This window comes from Primulina eburnea, chromosome 15, assembly GCF_022965805.1.
Source record: "Primulina eburnea isolate SZY01 chromosome 15, ASM2296580v1, whole genome shotgun sequence".
Classification (NCBI taxonomy): domain Eukaryota; kingdom Viridiplantae; phylum Streptophyta; class Magnoliopsida; order Lamiales; family Gesneriaceae; genus Primulina; species Primulina eburnea.
This window is the reverse complement of record NC_133115.1, coordinates 18,959,729-18,976,772: the sequence shown is the minus strand read 5'-3', so window position 1 is coordinate 18,976,772 and position 17,044 is coordinate 18,959,729. Positions and strand designations below refer to the sequence as shown.

General features: G+C 37.4%; 2 non-coding genes across 2 annotated transcripts; both read right to left on the bottom strand.

The window, feature by feature from the left end:
* Nucleotides 1-6,971: 6,971 nt before the first annotated feature.
* LOC140815739 (small nucleolar RNA R71) lies at nt 6,972-7,077 on the bottom strand. Its single transcript, XR_012114388.1, has one exon. It is a non-coding gene; the product is annotated as a small nucleolar RNA R71 (small nucleolar RNA).
* A 9,637-nt stretch (nt 7,078-16,714) lies between these two features.
* On the bottom strand, nt 16,715-16,825 carry LOC140815765 (small nucleolar RNA R71). Its single transcript, XR_012114412.1, has one exon. It is a non-coding gene; the product is annotated as a small nucleolar RNA R71 (small nucleolar RNA).
* Between the last annotated feature and the right edge of the window lie 219 nt (nt 16,826-17,044).

The following is a 17,044-nucleotide window of genomic DNA, read 5'->3' as shown; positions in this document are numbered from 1 at the left end:
AGAAGTAAAATGATTCAATGTGTTGAACGGCTTATAAAGGAGTTTATAAGCGTAAGGGAAAATAGAAGTAAGACTTCTATAAGGAGAATGTAACTTTTAATTTGAGCAAGTGTTCCTAAATTAAAAGTTGGCCAAAAAATAATATATTTGAAAATTGTGATTTTCATAAACATTATCATGGACTAAATTAAATTAATTCAAGTGTTGAATTAATTAAACACTAGTGGACCTAATAGAGTCCAAATAATTAAATTAATTCAAGTGTTGGATTAATTAAACAACATTGGGCCTTGTAGAGCCCAATTAAAAATAATTATTAAACTAGTGAGCTTGAGTAAAATCAAGTTAGGTTTAATTGATTTCAAATTTGTTTGAGACAATTTAAATAAAAGTCCATGGGCCTGATAATTGTTACAAGCCCAAGTAGAAAGCATGCACGGGAGGTGAAGGGCTGGAGGAAACTTTTTCATAAAACAATGCATGGCATGCTCATGCACTTTATCACTTTTTCAAGCACCAAGAAAATTTCATCCTTCTCTCCTCCCCACCCCTTTGGCCGAAATTTTGAGGCATAATTCTCCCCAATTTTTGTTCTTCAATTGTTGAGGAATTCCTACAATTCTCAAAGAAAAATCCTCTTATTTTTCTAGTGCAAAATAAGAGGGGTTCTAGCTTGTTGGTGGTGGGCTTAATATTTGAGCAAGGAGTGCTCAAACGGAAGCTTGAAGATTTTTCTATCTATCAAGAGCCAAGTTGTTTAGAACTTGGTTGGAGCTATAACATCAATCCTCGTGATTGACAGGTAAAAACTCTAAACACCCTATGTATGACATTTTGGTGTTTTTGTATTTGCTACACATTATAGGATAAGGGTGCTCGGTTTTTTCCCTTGAAAAACATTTTTGAAACTTCTGTTGCACATTCGGGCAGCTTAATCGATCCCCTTTCAATAAATTGGCTCACAAGACATTTAGTATACCTCAAATACTTAAAATATTTTCTTTTTGCACGTCAACAAACTCACTTGGCGTTGAGGGATTCGTTGGATCTCGCTTGGGGCCGCTGCTGCAAATACTAACATGAATTCAAAATACTTAACTTTCATAACTTAGACGTAGGTAATCGTGCTCACCACCAAAGTAAATAAATAGCTTATGACATTCTAAAACACTCGGAACTCGACCTCATTTAATCGTCGTACTAAACCATGGCATGAACACCAAAGCAACCATAACTTTTCCCCAAAAACTGGATTACACGGACCTGGGCTCGTGTAGGTTTGCTAAAAGACATACCAAAAAGAAACAAGGGCACAGACCCCGTGCTAGGGTCCATGAAGGGGTCCGTGTAGGCTCGGAAATCTGACACTTCGAAGGAAACAAAGGCACGGACCCCGTGTGGGGGTCCGTGTACCTGCGCAGACTGAAAACCACAAAAATTTTTGTACATGTGCTGCTTAATGTTCTAGACTTGATTGTACGGACTATGAGCCGACACCACGAGACCCATCCTAGGGTGCTACTACGTTGACACAACATGTACAAACACCACAAAACACGACGCCCATCCTAACACAAAACAAATTTCAGAATCATGAAAATTGACACCAAATCGTTTCCTACGACTTTTAATGGATTCAAGTGCCTATCGACACTAACCAGCATACCAAATACAAACCCAACATCATACTAAACATACCTAAATGCAGCAAGGATCACCCGTAGATTCCGAAGCCTGCAACAATAAAACTTCAAGAATACATCAATATTATAATTTTCAGAAAACGCAGTTTGAGCAGTCCCACGAAAACGATCCTAAATCACTCATTTTTTATTTAAATATTTCGAATTTTATATCAAATCGAAGATATCAAAAAGTTCTACGATTCATATGTTGAAATTTTTCTCAAAATCACGATCGAAAAAATCACAGTTTTTAAAATACAGTGAAAAACGAAATTTCAGATCTAAAAATTATTTCAAAACTTATCTGAACAATTTTCTGCTCAAACAATTAACGTCACATATGAATTTTTACGCATAATAAACAACAAAACGGATAATATGACGAGATCGATGCATAAACGAAAGAATATACGTGCCTTTGAATTAATATTTACCGACAAAGCGATACCGAAGCGGAGATGGTGCGAGACTTGATCCGGGACGAACATGACACTATTTTCTTGCAACGAAATTAATGAAAAGTTGCTGGAAAATTCGAAGGAGAGGGGCGGCTGATAAAAACTTGAAGAACCCTAGTTTTTGCTCTCAAATTTCTGAAAATAAAATGTGTAGTTGTGTGTTGTGTGTTTTGGTGTGAGTAAAAACGTATAAGTGTGTGTAACGTGTGTGAGTGAGTAATTAGGGGAAAAATTGCTTAATTAAATAATTAATCAAGCTATATAAAATGTTAACCAATTAATGATGAAACTTAAAATTAATAATTTATTATATGTTAAAACCTGTATTTTATAATTTTAGTCAAGCTATAAAATTCAAATGGAGGTGACTCAAACATGTTTGGAATCTTTGAGAAATTATCTACAACTTTGCAGAAGACATGGTTGCCTAAAAAGTTCATTAAGATGATCAAATTGTGCAAATATCAAAAGGAGGACAAATTTACTTTTACTATGACCAGCATATAGTAAAAAAATCATAACTATTTCAATATTTAGGCAAATGAGGTGAACCAAGTGGCCAAATTCATCTACAGACATGTAAAGCCCAAAATCAGTATACGTAAAATCCATGCATATATTTAATTTATGAAATTTATTATTTTAATTATTTATGTTTATTTAATGTATGTTAAAATGTTTTCTAGAGTTTTATGTTTCAGGCGATTATTCGAGGCGAGATCGAGGAAAGGAGATAGGGACGATTTTTTTTAGTAAATTTTAATGCAGTATTTTATTTAAGATAAGGATGGAGTATTTTAAATAATTTAATTAATTTTAGTAATTTAAGAGCTTAATTATTTAAATGATTAATTGATTTTAAAATTTTAGAGTTGTAGTATTTGTGCATCTTATTTAAATTTAAAATTTATAATGGGGTTAATATGAGATTTATTTTAAATTAGTATGTTAAATGTTTTTAAATAGATTTTTAGTATATTAAATACATATGTTACAATTGTTTATATATATGTAGGTATATATATATACACATATATATATCAACACACAAGCACACACACTTTGACTCACACACACACTCACACATTTACACACACATATACACGTACACACACACAACACAAAACACAAAACAAAACATGCTATTAAACTTTTTGACTAAAGAGAAGGTTGTGTTTTTAAAACACTCCTCTCTCAATATATTTATTTCATTTTCTTCCTTCTTTTTTTTCATTGAACGAGCACATCTCCTCTAAAAATTTCCAGCATATATTTAGTAAGTTTTCTTTGAAGAAATTGAGCCAAGTTCGTCCCGGATCGTCTCCCGTATCATCTCCGCTTCGGTATCGTCGTTTCGGTATTTTTAAATATCAAAAGGCACGTATATTCTGTTCTTGATGCATCGATCTTGTCATTTTATGCGTTGTGTTGTTATTTATGCAAAAATTATATGTGCGATGCGTAGAAGTTTGAGCAATCACGTCTAGATCAAGTTTGAAACAATTTTGGATCACCAAATTCACGTTTTTTTTGTTCTGTAAAATACTTCTATTTTTTGGTACATATTTTGAGAAAACTTTTAATTACAAAAACGTAGATCTTTTCGATACGTTCGATTTGATATAAAATTCGAGTTATTTGGATTAAAAACGAGTGAGTTATGGTGTTTGTAGTATGACTGCTATTTTTAGATCCGAAAACTCATGTTTCGCTGTTCTTTCGAAAACTGCGATTTTTCGATACATAGTTTGAGAAAACTTTTAACTAAAAAAACGTAGATCTTTTCGATACGTTCGATTTGATATAAAATCCGAGTTATTTGGATTAAAAACGAGTGAGTTATGGTGTTTTTAGTATGACTGCTCAAATCGTATTTCAAGGAAGTTATGAATTTTAATATGTTCTTGAAGTTTTTATGTTGCAGGCTTTGTTGGGGATCGACGGGTGATCGTTGCTGCATATAAGAAATTTAGTAATGATGTTTAGAGTATTTTTGAGGTTTTGATTCATGTCGTTAAGAGCTTGAATTATTAAGATGTCGTAAGAAATAAACTTTATTATAAATGACAATATTTTGGATCGTATGAATTGTAGGGTGATTATAAAAGTTTAGTTCATTGTTATGGTGTCCTAGAATGGTCTCATAGTGATGAATCTTGATGCCTTATGTGTTAATTGGGAGAATAGACATGTCGCAAAATTTTCGTAAAATAATTCGTCGAACAGAGCGGACACGGACCCGGAGGTAGGCACGGTGTCCGTGCCTTCTTATTTCATCACAACAATTTTTAAGCGCACGGACACAGACCATGATACGGACCTAGGGACGGGGTCCGTGTACCTTCAGATTTTAGGTATATTCTTTTATTATTTAAGGTTTGATTTGGGGTTTTATACCATGGTTTAATATGATGTTTTACACGGTTATGTCATGGGAAATTATAGAATGTTCTAAGAATTTATTTAGCTTGGGATTAAGCATGACATTTACGTTTAAGTTGTACAAGTTAAGTTTATGTATTCATATTAGTATGTTGCAGCAACGACCCGATTGACATCCAACGAATCCCTCAATGCAAAGTAAGTATGTATGACGTGCAAAGAAAATATTTGAAGTTTTTGAGGTATGCCAAATGTCTTGTGACCAAAAGTGAATGGGTTTGGAAGTCGATGAACGTGGCCGAAGACCTCTGATAAGTGGTGTTTTTACGTGTTTATTGCATTAGTTTTAGTTGTGTTTACATCGTGCATGCATGCTTTTCATTTACATTTTGTTCATTTTATAGTGATTATTTGCATTTTATCATGTCTCACTTGTGTGTGATGAATCTGCAGGAAAAATGGTCGGAAAACGGAAAATATAGCAAAGTGAATAAACTGAAGAAGTTGGACAGAAACTTGGCGCCCGAGCGGTACATTTCTACCGCCCGGGCGCGAGAAGTGAAAAAAACTGAAAGACATTACAGAAGGTTGGCGCCCGAGCGGTACATTTCTACCGCCCGGGCGCGAGAAGACGAAGTGCCGAGACAGAGATTTGGCGCTCGAGCGGTACTTCTCTACCGCCCGAGTGCGAATGCCGCACCAGCCGAGCAACATTACAGAAACTTGGCGCTCGAGCGGTACTTCTCTACCGCCCGAGCGCCACTTATTTTTGGCAAGATTTGTTCAGCCGATTCTTTCCTTAATTTCTGAACAAGACTGATATGGTATGCGAGGGGGGACGAAGGGGAGACCTATTCAGACATAATTCGGCAGCCGTCAAGGAGCTTTGGAGAGAACTTTTCACTTGGATTGAAGATTCGACGGTTTCCGGGCATCGTTCTTCGCAGATTCGTCACGCCTAGTATTTCTAGTTTATTTTCCTTTGTTTAAACATTGTTGCATTTATTTTTAATTATGAATTCTAGTAGCTAACTTTAATATTTGTTGGGATTAAAGGGGATCCTACCCCGAACTTTTAGTTGATTAATTTATATTTTGAGTTGTGCTTTATTCTTGATTGTACTACGATTTTTATTGTGTCGTTTGAGCGTAGCTAACTTTTACGACAATTTTATATCACGAGTGAGTTCGAGAGAATAACTAGTGATAGGATCGAGTGGTATAATTCACGGATCTACAATTTACATAGATATATGAAATTGGATACGTGCCGATAGTCATAGTCCTTAGGGTCGAAAACTAGGGGATTTCATCCAGCGAAATGCGGTTCATTCTTGATAAATAATTAAAGACATTTAATTACTTCATTGAGTGAATTAGTTTGGCATAGCTTGAGAGAGTGTGTTCAATTGAATAGGAAATCCTGTCGGAAGCGTAGAACACAATCGAACGAATTAATTAATTAATAAGGGGTAGGTGAACCAGAATTCCCAACAAATTCTTTTATCATTTGAAATTTAATCCATTGATTTAGCATTCATATTTCATCATTTAATCTTTGAGCTTGTTTAGTTAAATTTTCTTGAATTTTATTAGTCATAAAACAAACAATCAAATTTCGTCGCTAAAGTTGTAATAACTAAAATAATAATTGTTAAACACAGTCTTCAGTGGAACGATACTCGTACTCACGTACACTATATTATAACTTGACATCGTGCACTTGCGATTTATTTTGAGCATACAAAATCATATTTTTATTGGGGCTTTTACTGTGCAACTTTTGCTCGATCAAGTTTTTGGCGCCGTTGCCGGGGACTGTTAATCTACAATTATATTTTTAGTTATTTTCTTTAGTGTATTTTATTTTTATTGAGCTAACACTCCATATTTTATTCCAGGTATCTTGTCTAGTGCATGCCAGAGTCACTTGACGTGGAGCTTGAGTTCGACCCTGAAATTGAAAGAAGTTTTCGCAGGAGAAGACAACAGCAAAAACTGAAGGAACTGATGGAGAGACACGAGCAAGAGCATGAGGAGGAGCGCCGTGAAGAGAGACATATTGAGATGCCACGCCGCATACCAATGTTAGAGTATGCCCAGCCTTCTTTGGATGGTGCACGCCCTAGCATTGTGAGACCTATTGTGCGGGAAAATCACTTTGAAATCAAGCCAGCTATAATCCAGATGATTCAGAACACACTCCAATTCGGAGGAACTGCTGTGGACGATCCAAACACACACATCGCGGATTTTCTTGAGATTTGCGATACTTTTAAATTTAATGGAGTTTCTGATGATGCTGTTAGACTGCGTTTATTTCCTTTCTCTTTGCGTGATAAGGCTAAAGCTTGGTTGAATTGTTTACCTGTAGGTTCGATCACTACATGGGAGGACATGGCGAAAGCGTTTCTTATCAAATACTTTCCTCCATCGAAGACCATGAAGCTGCGGGCAGACATCACAACATTTGCTCAGTTCGATCAAGAGTCACTATATGAGGCATGGGAGCGTTTCAAAGATCTATTACGAAGATGCCCACATCACGAGTTGCCACTTGGGTTAGTCGTTCAAACCTTCTATTATGGCTTGCTTACTCCTAATCGTACTATGATAGATGTTGCGGCTTGTGGAAATCTATTGAGAAAAACTGCTGAGGAAGGGTATGAGCTACTGGAGGAGATGGCTGCTAGCAGTTATCACCCTCAATCTGACAGGAACAATCAGCGGAAAAGTGCAGGGATTCACCAGGTAACTGATTTATCTGCTATTACTGCACAACTTGATGTTTTAAACAGAAAACTGGATGGCTTGAACATGGGTGGCACGGCTATGCGTTTGCAAGAGGTATTCTGTGAGAAATGTGGGGGTGAGCACTATGTGAAAGACTGTCAAGATGACAATCCATTCTATGTGCCTGAAGGAGCACCTGTGCATCAAGTGGGAGTCCAAAACCGCCCAAGGCATGACCCTTATTCGAACACATACAATCCTGGGTGGAGGCAACATCCTAACTTCTCATGGGGCGGTCAAAACAGTCAAACTAGACCGCAAGGAGGACAACAATATGGCAAACAACCAATGTACAGATCCGATCCTCCTAGAGAAGAAAAGTCCAACTTGGAGCAAATGATGTCTAAGTTTATTTCATCCACTGAAACTAGACTTCAAAATCAAGATGCGTCGATTAAGGGGCTCGAAACTCAGATTGGGCAATTGGCCAAGATGATAGCAAATCGAGAGCCGGGCACCTTGCCAAGCAACACCGAAACTAATCCAAAAGAGCAAGTGAAGGCCATTGAGTTGAAGAGTGGAAAGATTTTGGAGCCTAAAGAGAAAGAGAAAAGCCAAGTATCGGATGAGCATGCTGAGGCGTCAAAAGGTAAGTCATCTAACTCTACACCAGCACCCATGGCACATCCTAAGATTGTTGTCCCCCCGCCTTTCCCTGCAGCATTGAAAAAGGCAAAACTAGATGCACAATTCGGTAAATTTCTTGAGGTGTTTAAAAAACTGCATATCAATATTCCCTTTGCCGATGCTTTAATGCAAATGCCTAGTTATGCCAAATTCTTGAAGGACATCTTAGCTAACAAGCGAAAATTGGAGGATCACCTGACAGTGAACTTGACTGAGAGTTGCTCTGCTTTGGTGCAAAACAAAATCCCACCGAAACTAAAAGACCCAGGGAGTTTTTCTATCCCTTGCATGATTGGTGATGTTGCTTTTCGTAAAGCATTGTGTGATCTTGGTGCAAGTATTAATCTGATGCCCTTATCTGTTTTCAGGAAACTCGGATTAGGAGAGCCTAAGCCGACGAGGATGTTTTTACAACTGGCTGACAGGTCTGTCAAGTACCCCCGCGGAGTGATTGAGGATGTGCTAGTGAAAGTGGACAAATTCATTTTCCCTGCGGACTTCGTGGTGCTTGATATGGAGGAGGATGCGGAGATGCCTCTGATTTTGGGTAGACCGTTCCTTGCAACTGGCAAGGCACTGATTGATGTGCAAGATGGGAAGTTGAAACTGAGAGTGGGCGAGGATGAGATTACTTTCGATATTTTTCATGCACTTAAGCACACACTGCATTCTGATAGTTGTTTTAGAATTGATGCTTTGGACTCTCTTGTGTCTCATTATGTGCAGGATACTTTTAGGGACCCGGTGGAAGCCACTATCACCACTGAATTGGGAGAAGAGGAATTGGATGAAGAGAAAGCTGAAATCGTGGCACACTTGAATGCCAACCTTCCATGGAGAAAGCCGATGAGGATGCGACTGGAGGATCTAGGAGAACGAAGAGATTTGACCCCTCAAAGGTCAAGCATCGAGGAGCCACCCACACTTGAGCTAAAGCCGTTGCCTCCACACCTCAAGTACGTTTACTTAGGTGAGAATACCACATTACCTGTCATTATTTCTGCCGCTTTGACAGATGTGATGGAAGCCAAACTAGTGGAGGTTCTAAAAGCGCACAAGGGCGCATTTGCATGGAAGGTGGCAGATATCAAAGGGATCAATCCCTCAGTCTGCATGCACAAGATATTGATGGAAGACAAGTACTCACCTCTTGTGCAACCTCAGCGAAGATTGAATCCTAAGATGCAAGAGGTAGTGAAAGCTGAGACGATTAAGCTTCTCGATGCAGGTATTATCTATCCTATATCTGATAGTGCATGGGTAAGTCCTGTTCAATGTGTGCCAAAGAAGGGTGGTATTACTGTGATTACAAATGATAAGAATGAACCAATACCCACCAGGACTGTCACGGGATGGCGTGTATGCATTGACTATAGGAAATTGAATGATGCCACCCGAAAAGACCACTTTCCCCTCCCTTTTATTGATCAAATGCTTGAGAGGTTAGCGGGTCATGAGTTTTATTTTTTTCTAGATGGGTATTCTGGGTATAACCAAATCATGATTGCGCCCGAGGACCAAGAGAAAACCAATTTCACTTGTCCTTATGGCACTTTTGCTTTTAGAAGAATGCCCTTTGGTTTGTGTAATGCACCCGCCACCTTTCAACGTTGCATGACCGCTATATTCCATGATATGATAGAAACTTTTCTTGAAATATTTATGGATGACTTCTCTATTTTCGAACCGTCTTTTGATGACTGTTTGCAGAACTTGCAAGTGGTGTTGATGAGATGCGAGGAAACCAACTTGGTGCTCAATTGGGAAAAGTGCCATTTCATGGTACAAGAGGGCATTGTCCTAGGGCACAAGATTTCGGAGCACGGGATAGAGGTGGACAAGGCGAAAGTGGAAGTCATCAAGAAGTTACCACCTCCGGCGTCCATAAAGGGAGTTAGAAGTTTTCTAGGCCACGCCGGTTTTTATCGGCGTTTCATAAAAGATTTTTCAAAAATTGCAAAACCTCTCTCTTCTTTACTTATGAAAGATGTGCCGTTTGATTTCACTTCTGACTGCTTACAGGCATATGAGAATCTGAAGGAGCGCTTGGTGACGGCTCCTGTCTTGGTGGCACCGGATTGGGATCTATCTTTCGAGATAATGTGCGACGCCAGCGACACTGCAGTGGGGGCCGTGCTTGGCCAGCGACAAACAAGGTAATCTCTCCTACCATCACGACTCAAGCATCGTGGGCAAGCTCATCCTTCGGAATTCAAGCGTCATCTTCTCCGATTTCCCCAAAATCTCTCTCATCCACTACTATGGCTCCAAAGAAGAAACAAAGAGGTACTTCCGCTTCTTCCTCTTCTTCGTCTTTTGATAGGCATCGCTTTGTTAGTGAAGAAGCTCGGGCTAGGTATGAGCATGCCAAGATGAATAGAAATCCGATAGTAGAGAGGGGATTCCGAAAAGAAACTGCCGATAGGCACCTAGGACCTCGGATAGAATTGGAACGGCGCGGATGGGAAACTTTTTCCAATCATCCTAAGGCGGCGGTAGTTTCGGTGGTGCGTGAATTTTACGCGAATGCTGTGGAGGGGAGAAATGGGACGGTGTTTGTTCGAGGTGTACACGTCCCGTGTGACTCGGCAACTATCAATGCACTATTGGAAACGGCGGAGGTCGACAACTCTCGTTTTGAGGCTTTAGCTGCTGATCCTAACTATGACTTGATTATTACCGCGCTATGCCATCCGGGTGCGGGTGCGATGTGGAAACCAGTGGGCGGACCGCCGAGCTGTTTCGACGAGAAATTCTTGACCGTTGACGCTGCCATGTGGTACTTATTTGTGGCCCGACAGATGATGCCGGTCTCGCGTAAGAGCGAGGTCCAAAAGGAACGAGCGGTTCTCCTTTTTGCGTTAACTCACGGCTACGACGTGAATGTGGGCACACTTATCTACTCTCAAATCATGTTGTGTGCTCGCAACAGTCACGTCGGTCTGTTCTTCCCGACAATTATCTCCGAGTTGTGTGCCCGGGCGGGAGTTCTATTCCGAGACGACGAGGAGTGGATTCAACCCATGAAGCCGATTACCATCGAAGACGATAAGCGAAAGTATGCCAAGCGACAGATTGACTTCCCCACTGAGGAGGAAAATTTAGGTGGCTCTAGCGCCGCCGCTCCACGCCGCCGTCCACCACCACCCCGCCGGCGAACTCACACCGATATGATGGCCGAGAATATCGCCTTCCAAACGCATCAAGGTCAATTCAACTCGTATGTCACCGACCATATGTCTCACATTGACTCCATGATGCGCTCGCTGCTTGTGCAAGGGGGCGTTGACCCATTGACCGTGCCGCCGTCTCCGCTACCTCCTCCCCCATTCCAGTTCCAGGATGATTATTACCAGCACGAGGGTGCCGCCGGAGTGCAACCGCCGGAACATGACGAGGATGAGCCTTGATCAGGGGAGTTTACTGTTTCCCCTTTCTTTTTATTTGCATATTCTCTTTTGCATTTGCATTCATGGTTCTTTTTGTTCTTAGTTTTTGTTTCGTTTTGTGGAATGAGGGCATTGCACAACTCTAGTATGAGGAGGGGTAGATTATTTTGTTAGGTTGTTTTGCGTGTTTAGTTAATTGGTTTTTAAGTCGTTGCATTTATGTTGTTTAAAGTCGTTATGGTGAGAAGACATGTTTATGAGCCAATGATGATGGTGAATTGATAGTTTACAAAAATATTGATTGGGTCACGTCGTGAATGATACTCGTGATTGTTAAAGCATGAATTATGGTACAAATTTTGAACTTTTTGAGCACATATGTGTGGGGGCTAGAATTTTGTAGGAATAATGGTGAAATTTGAAAGTTTTATGTGGTTAACTTGAAAGGCACCATTTATGAGTTGATTTAGCATGCAAACCCGTGAAAAAAGTCGCTATGTGGGACCTTGAATGAGAAAATTTGATTTGCCTTGAACTTTACATTTACCTCCGTTCCAATGCACTCAGTAAAAGATCATACTCCCAACCGGCTGTAATCCAAAGTTATATTATATTCTTAGCCTGGGGAGTACATGTGTGAAAATTGTGCATTCAAAAAAAAAACAAAAAAAAAAGAATAAAGAAGGAGATGTAAGGTGAGGGGGAGCGGAAAAAAAAGGGAATGAAATTCTATTCCTAGGCTAAAAGTTGGAGATGTAAGGAGATGAGGAAAGTCAGACGATAAGTCTTGACGATTGCACAATGAAAATGATCGGTGTACTCCCAACTTTTAGCCATTTGAGCTTATTTTCCTTCTTTTCGACACCTTTATCTGCACTTAAAAGTTGAATAAAGTTCAATTTATGGCTAGTGATAAATGGACACGGGGATGCATGCTAGTGAGACTTGTATTGAAGTGTTGATTGAGTGACTCGCATGATTTAATGATTGATCTATTTGACGTACGAATGACTAGACCCATCATGACACACACACACACGTTCAAATTAGTGTCAAGATTTATGTGTAGATGAGAATGAGTATTCGTTTGCGATTTGAATTGACTATGATTGGTAGTGGGAAAGTAAACTGAGGCATGAGCATAAACGTGTCAACTCACCATCGACATTTAATGGTGTTGGTTAGTTCTTGTTGGAGTCTTTTATTTATTTTTGTTGTGTTTATTTAGAGTCTCGTGCTTTAACCTTTTTTGCTTGAGGGCAAGCAAAAGGTTAGTATGAGGGGGTTGATAAGTGGTGTTTTTACGTGTTTATTGCATTAGTTTTAGTTGTGTTTACATCGTGCATGCATGCTTTTCATTTACATTTTGTTCATTTTATAGTGATTATTTGCATTTTATCATGTCTCACTTGTGTGTGATGAATCTGCAGGAAAAATGGTCGGAAAACGGAAAATATAGCAAAGTGAATAAACTGAAGAAGTTGGACAAAAACTTGGCGCCCGAGCGGTACATTTCTACCGCCCGGGCGCGAGAAGTGAAAAAAACTGAAAGACATTACAGAAGGTTGGCGCCCGAGCGGTACATTTCTACCGCCCGGGCGCAAGAAGACGAAGTGCCGAGACAGAGATTTGGCGCTCGAGCGGTACTTCTCTACCGCCCGAGTGCCACTTATTTTTGGCAAGATTTGTTCAGCCGATTCTTTCCTTAATTTCTGAACAAGACTGATATGGTATGCGAGGGGGGACGAAGGGGAGACCTATTCAGACATAATTCGGCAGCCGTCAAGGAGCTTTGGAGAGAACTTTTCACTTGGATTGAAGATTCGACGGTTTCCGGGCATCGTTCTTCGCAGATTTCGTCACGCCTAGTATTTCTAGTTTATTTTCCTTTGTTTAAACATTGTTGCATTTATTTTTAATTATGAATTCTAGTAGCTAACTTTAATATTTGTTGGGATTAAAGGGGACCCTACCCCGAACTTTTAGTTGATTAATTTATATTTTGAGTTGTGCTTTATTCTTGATTGTACTACGATTTTTATTGTGTCGTTTGAGCGTAGCTAACTTTTACGACAATTTTATATCACGAGTGAGTTCGAGAGAATAACTAGTGATAGGATCGAGTGGTATAATTCGCGGATCTACAATATACATAGATATATGAAATTGGATACGTGCCGATAGTCATAGTCCTTAGGGTCGAAAACTAGGGGATTTCATCAAGCGAAATGCGGTTCATTCTTGATAAATAATTAAAGACATTTAATTACTTCATTGAGTGAATTAGTTTGGCACAGCTTGAGAGAGTGTGTTCAATTGAATAGGAAATCCTGTCGGAAGCGTAGAACACAATCGAACGAATTAATTAATTAATAAGGGGTAGGTGAACCAGAATTCCCAACAAATTCTTTTATCATTTGAAATTTAATCCATTGATTTAGCATTCATATTTCATCATTTAATCTTTGAGCTTGTTTAGTTAAATTTTCTTGAATTTTATTAGTCATAAAACAAACAATCAAATTTCGTCGCTAAAGTTGTAATAACTAAAATAATAATTGTTAAACACAGTCTTCAGTGGAACGATACTCGTACTCACGTACACTATATTATAACTTGACATCGTGCACTTGCGATTTATTTGAGCATACAAAATCATATTTTTATTGGGGCTTTTACTGTGCAAGTTTTGCTCGATCAACCTCTCCACCCCGTTAAATTATGAACGGGTTTGAAGTTAGGATTGGAAAGCGTCAAATTATGAACGGAGACCAATCCGCCCGTTAAATTATGAACGGGTTAGATCGTGGTTGTGAAGCGTTAAATTATGAACGTGGATCAACTGGCCTGTTAAATTATGAACAGGGATCTCATGTATGTGGTAGTGGATACGTTCCTGTCAGCCCAGTACTGTGGTTTGTCTGATCAGATATTTATTATGTTATGGGTCACTTGCTTTGAAACATCCTCTACACAAAATGATGAAGTTAAGTATGTTGAAGTATGAAAGCATGTTAAAGAAAAGTTTATTTGATGGCACGTCATATTATGTATGCAAATATGTTCAAAGTTTATGTAAAGAGCAAGTTTATGAAAGTTTAAGTTTATTATGTAAAGTTCAAGTTTGAAGTATGTACGATCTATTTTGAAGTTGTATGCGATTATATTATGTAGTACTCGTAATTCCCAGTTTATACGTGTTGAGTCTTTAGACTCACTAGACTTGATCGATGCAGGTGAGTATGTTGATGAGGAGACAGGAGGTGGCGACCAAGGGGCAGACTTGGACTGAGCGGAAGGCTAAACTCGAGGACCACTATGTTTATGTTTTATGAAAACTTTAAAAATATTATGTTTTTATGTTGGTTGTGAGATAATTTGGAATAAGTACTTTGTTGGAAAATTTGAGTATGGGATGTTGATTTTAAATATTATTATGTTGAATGATAAGTAACGACTGTATGAATTTTATGTTTAATAAAATTTTTAATTTTTCCGCAAATTTTGAAAAGTAGTAAAAGTACGGTTCGTTACAAGACAATTCCTCACATGTTTGCCGTTTTGAGCAGAGTCAAATTCGGTGATTAAAGTCGTGGAACAAAGCATTGAAAGAAGGGACATGGAATTGAACTTGGAGGAGACAAAGAATACTATTGCAACTACATGGCATTAATAAAAATTTTGACCATTTCTCTCATTTGGCCTATAAATAGAGGCCTTGTGCTAGCTTGAGAATCATTATATCTCATTGTAAAATATAGTGTGAGTGTGTATCAAAGTTCTAAGTTCCAATATATTTTCTTTCATGTTCTCAACTATGAGTGATATTTTAGTGTTGATCAAAAGTAAGCTTATGGCAAGCTAAATCTATTATGTCAAGGTGAAGAGGATGCATTCTTGGTGAAGTAAGATTGTTTATATTTTGTATATTCTTTCTTTATTTCTTTTCATTTAGCTAACTTATTTTTATTGTAGGTATAAAAATGAATTATTTGTTTTTATCTATTTACATCAAATGCTTGATACCATTAAAGTGGTTATCTTGATTTGTTGTTTAATTTTGATAAAATAAATATTTCATCACTTATTATTATATATATATATATATATATATATATATATATATATATATTTATATAATAATATCATAATATTTCATTTAGACGATAGCGTGGCTCTGCCGGTTGTTCTAAATGAAATATTATGATTTAATACTAACATCTAACAATCTAACATTTACTTTATCGCAAGTAACTTTTATTTATCGCAACTAAATTTTTCTTTTCCGCAACTTAACATTTACTTTATCGCAACTAACTTATTAAATCAATATATTTCATTTAGGCAATAGCGTGGCTCTGCCGGTTGTTCTAAATGAAATATAATGATTTAATTTAACATTTACTTTATGCAATTATTTATTTATATAGTTATAATTATAATCATAGGTACCATATATATAAAATTTCGGTTAATTCGGTATTTTCTATAGTGGGAACTATATTATATTACGTGTGTGTTTAATTTTCTTGGAACCATTATTATGGAGGTTTCTTTTGCTTTACTTTTAGTTAAACAATATTACATAAATCAAGAATAAATCCTCAAGCCTTGGCTAAATTTATAATTTTTAAACTTCAGGCTTGCATTTGGTAATCTATAAATTTATAAATTTAAACTCAAAATAACCTCTCTGTGGATCGATCTCGTACTTATGAAATATATTACTAGCAGACAACCTACACTTGGGTGAATTATTATTTAAGTAGTAGAAAGTTTTTGGCGCCGTTGCCGGGGAGTTATAAATTAAGTTTATATTTGTTAATCATGTTTTATTTATAAGTATTGTGTTGTTTTTTTTTTTGTATGAGTATTTGGAGTCGAAAAAAAGTGGTAGACTTATTCGAGTATCTGAAAATAATTTAAACATGGATGATAATTCAAATAATCAAGATAATAATAATAATAATAATAATAATAATAATAATAATAATAATAATAATAATAATAATCAAGAACATGATCAATTAAGAACACTTAGGCACCATATGAACCCTATTAGAACTAGTGCCCCATCTTGTTTAGTTTTTCCTCCTGATGAATCTAATTTCAACTTCAAACCTCAAATTATTCAACTTTTATCAAATTTTCATGGTTTAGATTCTGAAAATCCATATTTGCATCTAAGAGAATTTGAGGAAGTTTGTAACACTTATAATGATCAAAATTGTAGCATGGATATAGTTCGATTAAAGCTTTTCCCTTTTTCTTTAAAAGATAAAGCTAAAACATGGCTACAAAATTTAAGATCAAGTTCAATAAGATCATGGGAAGAATTGCAACAACAATTTCTCAAAAAGTTTTTCCCTTCCCATAGAACAAACTCTTTTAAAAGACAAATTACAACTTTTTCTCAAAAACATGGAGAAACGTTTTATCAATGTTGGGATAAATATAAAGAATTACTTAATACATGCCCACATCATGGTTTTGAAACATGGAGAATAGTTTCTCACTTTTATGAAGGTCTAATACCTAAAGATAGGCAAATGATAGAATTCATGTGTAATGGAACTTTTGAAGATAAAAACCCAAATGAAGCTATGGAATATTTGGATTCATTAGCAGAAAATGCTCAAAATTGGGATAATATAGGCAAAATAGAACCACCAACAACTAAAAACAATAATTCAACAAATGGGGGTGGTAT